Source organism: Podarcis liolepis (assembly GCF_965112155.1).
Source record: "Podarcis liolepis genome assembly, chromosome: 11".
In the NCBI taxonomy this organism is placed as follows: domain Eukaryota; kingdom Metazoa; phylum Chordata; class Lepidosauria; order Squamata; family Lacertidae; genus Podarcis; species Podarcis liolepis.
Genome location: NC_139565.1, coordinates 7,843,452 through 7,849,192, shown reverse-complemented (window position 1 = coordinate 7,849,192; position 5,741 = coordinate 7,843,452).

The following is a 5,741-nucleotide window of genomic DNA, read 5'->3' as shown; positions in this document are numbered from 1 at the left end:
AATATCTTTCTTAACCATGTAGCTGCTATTGCTGGCTTGCTTCTGATACAGCTCATGAAAGGACTCCACTTGTAGCTCAGTTCAGGCAATGACTAATTCTTTCTGTATTATAGTGACTCATTATTTGTTCTGAGAAACAGCCTTTCTTAAGTCATGGTGCCCACTCGCTTATTCTCCCCGCCTTCTAAATGTACTGCTTATCAACCAAAGCAGAGACATGACACTCTTAAATTTGACTTGGAAATTCTCCTGCAGTTGACTCCTCCGTGTTTTGCTAAGAAAAGTATAATTTTTTTGCACAGCTATATGTAAGGAAGGCTGGTTATTTTCTGTATTTCCGGAGTATTGGGGATAAAATCTGGAGTCTAATCCAGAATTTGGATTTGTGAGCATTTCCTTTATATGCTTAAAATAGAAAATGCATATTTCTAGCCTTCAAGATTTTTGAAGACCATTCTATTCTATTCTATTCTATTCTATTCTATTCTATTCTATTCTATTCTATTCTATTCTATTCTATTTCCTTTTTTACCTATAATAGAAAAGGCATGTTTCCAGTCTTCAAAATATTCCAGCAGTAACTGTGGGCCAATTTACATGTTCTGGGTTTTCTTCAAGGTTAGTCACGCCCTGAATAGACCCATTGAAATTAATAGGCATAATTACTAGGATCCATTATTTTCAACTTTGAAAATACATAGAACTTAGTCAGATATACCTCTGTGGTTTTAAAATGGTGTTAAAATATTGTGAGATGTGTTGTCTGCTTATCAGAACTGGAAAGTCTGAAGTGTGAGCATGGCTTGCATACAGTTCAGATCCACACTGCAGCCACCTAGCAAGTCTTTTCTTTCCTTAAATTTGAATTCTATCAAAGAGATGCATACACGTGAAATAAAATGTAGGGTACAGTCATCCGTATTTGCCCTCAGCCTTGGATGTGTCTCAATAAGGTCCACGGCATTTCTGTCTCTTTCCAGTTACCTCTTGATAGACAACTTGACTGATGGGGGAAGCTGTAGAAGAACCTGTGATTCAGCAGGTTGCGTCGTGCTAAATAGGCAGCTTGTTAGTAGATCAGAATCCGCAAACCAGGTGAGAACCTGTACTTGTGATTCACGAGAACGGTTAGGAGCAGTTTGCCAGTTTCTTAACTTTCCCCTTCCCTGCACAGTGTGCCATGACTGTTTGACGGAGTGACTCAGAATTGCTGTTGGTGCTTTTCATGTTGTCTTCGGCTGCATATTTGAACATTTCGAGACATCTTCAGACCTTCCTTTCACTACATGAATAAAATCGCGCGGAGGAGGAAGTGGAGATTGGACCAGCTCACCCCCACCCCACCCCTCTATCATTCTCAATGAGTAAGAGAGCCACGTTTAAAAAAAGGTCAAGGTAAAGGACCCCTGGTCAGTTAAGTCCAGTCAAAGGCGACTATGGAGTTGTGGCGCTCATCTCGCTTCCAGGCTGAGGGAGTCAGGCAGCAAGATTCCTTTTTAACCAGGCCTTGAGTTCATCTATTTGACATCCTATACCCTTTTAAAATGTGGCTCTTTTCTGGGGGGGGGGGTGTTATTGGGTTGTTGTTTTTTAATCTGATTATGTATGTTATGATCTTTTCTGTGAACCTCCCTGAGATCTTTGGGTATAGGGTGGTATATAAACTCTAATAATAATAATAATAATAATAATAATAATACAGTGGTACCTCGGGTTACAGACGCTTCAGGTTACAGATGCTTCAGGTTACAGACTCCGCTAACCTGGAAGTAGTACCTCGGATTAAGAAATTTACCTCAGGATGAGAACAGAAATTGTGCGAAATGGCGCAGTGGCAGGCCCCATTAGCTAAAGTGGTACCTCAGGTTAAGAACAGTTTCAGGTTAAGAACGGACCCCAGAACGAATTAAGTTCTTAACCCAAGGTACCACTGTAATAATAATAATAATAATAATAATAATAATAATAATAATAATAATAGAAGCAGCTCCTAGGTGTCAAGAACAGAGCCACATCCTTGCAGGCTGTCTTGGTAAGTTCTCTGAGTCATCGGTGTGTCATGGAAGCAATGGAGAATGGAAACTGAGCCAGTGTTTCTACTCTTGCAGCAGAGGCAAACTACAGCACAATCCCATGCTCAGTAACTCACAAGTCACTGAGTTAAATAAGGCTCAGTCCAATTACAGCCCGAGTTGGGCGCAAGCTGAACGATGCAAGTTAAGATGTGAGGAAAGACCAAGCCCCACAATTCAAGGTGGTGTTTCTGTTAGTTTGCATTTCTTAGTGCAGAAAGTATTTATCTCTTTGTATAGATATCTTTCCTATTCTACTTAATTCAAGAGGGTTTTGGAAGCTTCTCTGTGTGACAGAAACAAGCAGAAGGTACATGATGTTTGGGTTATTCCTTCAGAGAAGCTGAGTGCACCTGCCTTAAACTGGCTCTGTTATCTCTTTCTGTCAAGGTCATGCTGACTGACTATAATAAATAAGGCCAGAAGGAGCCTGGGTTTCGCTTTCTTTTTCTATCTCTTTTCCTTCTGGTGTTCTGTACATAGTATGCTTTGTGTTAAGGTTTTAGACTTATTATAAGTTATTGTAAGTTTAAATTAAGTCTGCCGCAACTGGGTTTATTATGGACAGTGCCAATCCTGAATGTATTGGATTTGTGATCATTATGCTAAGCTCTGCTGGGTGAAATATTAATTGCCTCTGGTCTATTTTTTGGGAATCCTGCAACGTGTTTAAGTTTTTAATCTGCTAACTATACATTGGAATCTGCTCTGGATCAATATTGAGTAGAATTCCATGACAGTTTCCTATGAGGAACGGCTAAGGGAGCTGGGCATGTTTAGCCTGGAGAAGAGGAGGTTAAGGGGTGATATGATAGCCATGTTCAAATATATAAAAGGCTGTCACATAGAGGAGGGAGAAAGGTTGTTTTCTGCTGCTCCAGAGAAGCGGACACGGAGCAATGGATCCAAACTACAAGAAAGAAGATTCCACCTAAACATTAGGAAGAACTTCCTGACAGTAAGAGCTGTTTGACAGTGGAATTTGCTGCCAAGGAGTGTGGTGGAGTCTCCTGCTTTGGAGGTCTGTAAGCAGAGGCTTGACAACCATATGTCAGGAGTGCTCTGATGGTGTTTCCTGCTTGGCAGGGGGTTGGACTCGATGGCCCTTGTGGTCTCTTCCAACTCTATGATTCTATGATTCTATATAAGTTAGCATCCTGGAAGCCACTGTTCCACATTTTGAGTTATACTTGAAAGGATAACTTTCAGTGTCAGTGCTGGAATTATTGTGAAAATAAGAATTTGGGAGGGTGGCATCAAATTTTGTCCTCCCTCACCACATTACCTGTCTGCTCCTGGAGATGAATTCACGTTCCAAATTATTTCAGCCGACATTCAAAGTCGCTTTGATTGCCTTTTGCAAAGTTTATTTAAATGACAAGGTTTTTTCCTTACTTTCTGTGCTTTCCTTTGGGTGCTTTGATTCCACACGACTACTTTCCCCTAGACACAATTGTCATTGTCTGTGCTCAGAGGACTTTGTGGACGTTATTTCTGTCATATTAAACCCTCTAAAGTAGGCCAGTGTTATTTCCCCGTGGTTTATCCTGCAAAGTTGAACCTGTTTAAGGCTGCCTAGTGGCCAATGTGAGATCGGAGCCAGAGCCTTCTTGGCACATAGCTCATGCTCGTCATTACTATACTACACCTGCTCTTAATGCTAAAATGGCTGTCTTCCACATCAAAGTCATCGCCTTCTTTGAACTGTGCCTTTGGAACTTTTAGAATGCATTATTGTCTTTCAATCTGCATGTGGTCTCTCAAAGGCCACCTTTATTCAAAGGGACAACATGACATTTTCCATTATGTTTAAATTAAACATTAGTTTCTTATCTCCACCAAGTGCCCTTTAAAATATCTTTAGGTACACCCTTCCATTTTATCTTTTAATTGGCTTACTTTGAAGAACTGCTTTATCTCATGTTTAAATATAGAGCCATCATCATCAGGTTGGGAATGGGATATTTGTTTTTGTTTTGTTTTGTTAATTGTATTTTTACTAAAGATTTCTTAATTTACAAAAATATGTGCATTGTCTCTTTTTTGTGAGACATTAGCATGGCATACATTGTTAGGTTAGGAAGAAAAGAGGGGGAAAGAGGTAGAGGGGAGAATGGTGAGTGGGGGGGGGCTGGCTGGCAATGCTTCAAGTCTTCTACTTAGTATATGTGTGCGTTTTTGTGTCAGCTAGTCCTTTGGTGGTGAGAGGTTGGGGTTGGCCTAGGGTGTGGTTGGTTGTCTTTGATTGGCTGTAGTGAAATTTGTTTTCGTGTGTGTGTGTGTGTGTGTGTGTGTGTGTGTGTGTGTGTGTGTGTTTGGATCAGGTTAGCCAGATTAATTCATATGCTGTTGACGGGTTTTTGTTGGTGTCTTGTTGGGCTGTGTATGTGATAAAGGGGAACCATACCGGGTGTCTATTTGTCTCCGTGTCAGTTTCAGTTTCAGTTTGTTGGTTAGTTTTTCTAATAAGGCTGTTTCCCATACTATTTGATACCAGTGGTCCATGCTTAGTTCTGACAGGTCTCTCCAGTGTCTGGCTATGATGCTTCTGGCTGCTGAGATTAGGTGGGTTATGAGCTCTTTGTGATGTAAGTGGACATTATTATCTGGGAAGATGTTTAGGAAGGCCAGTTCTGGAATGACTTCTAATATTTGCTTAGTTGTTTTGCATATTTCTTATATGGTTGATGTCCAAGAGTTGGTTTTGCAATGGAGATACATTTGGTCGTTCTGATGGAATTATCTGTATCTGGAAAGGGAATTAAAACAGCAACAACAGCCATAATCACAAAAATTAATAACATTTATATAGTGAGCTAAACTTCTTCAGCTACAATTGTCAACCGGAAAATAATCCTGGGTCACGACAGATGAGAAGTTGAGCCTGAGAGTTAGCGTGTCATCATGTGTGCTCCATCATGGCAAACGCAAAATTCAGTTTCGTTCATCGTGCAGCCTCTTTGCCACAATGTTACACCTGAGAGATGCTTCCTGTTTGTGGGATGTAACATCATTGAAGCAGTCAAATACAACATTTCCTGTTTGCCCAGAGTGGACACACAGGGGGATGTTGCTCCAGCCAGCAGTGGCGTAGTGTGGGGGGTGCAGGGGGGCCAGCCGCACCGGGCGCAACATCTGGGGGGGCGCGCTCGCACTTGCAGCTCTCTGCCCCTACTTGGCTCACTCACTCTCTCTCACTGCAGTGCTGGCTGTGTGAATCCGATCCGAGCCGCCGGGTCGCCGCCCACTGTGGAGGGGGTGGGTGCCAGGCATGCGGTGCGGAGAGAGAGCGAGGGACTATCTGGGGGAGGGACAGTGCAGCAGCCGCCCAGCGCAGCGCTGAGCGCGGGAGAGAACCACACCAGACCAGACCAGGCAGCAGCAAGAAGAAGCTGGCAGCGGCGGCAGGTTAGGGGTTAGGGGGCACAAATTACTTGCCTTGCCCCGGGTTAGGGGGCGCAAATTACTTGCCTTGCCCCAGGTTAGGGGGCACAAATTACTTGCCTTGCCCCAGGTTAGGGGGCACAAATTACTTGCCTTGCCCCGGGTGCTGACAACCCACGCTACGCCGCTGCCAGCCAGGAGGACTTCCTGTCACACCTGGTCTGGAGCTTCCTCCCCCTCCATGTGACCAGGTAAGTGTTGATGTCTGGCACTTCTTACTTCCTT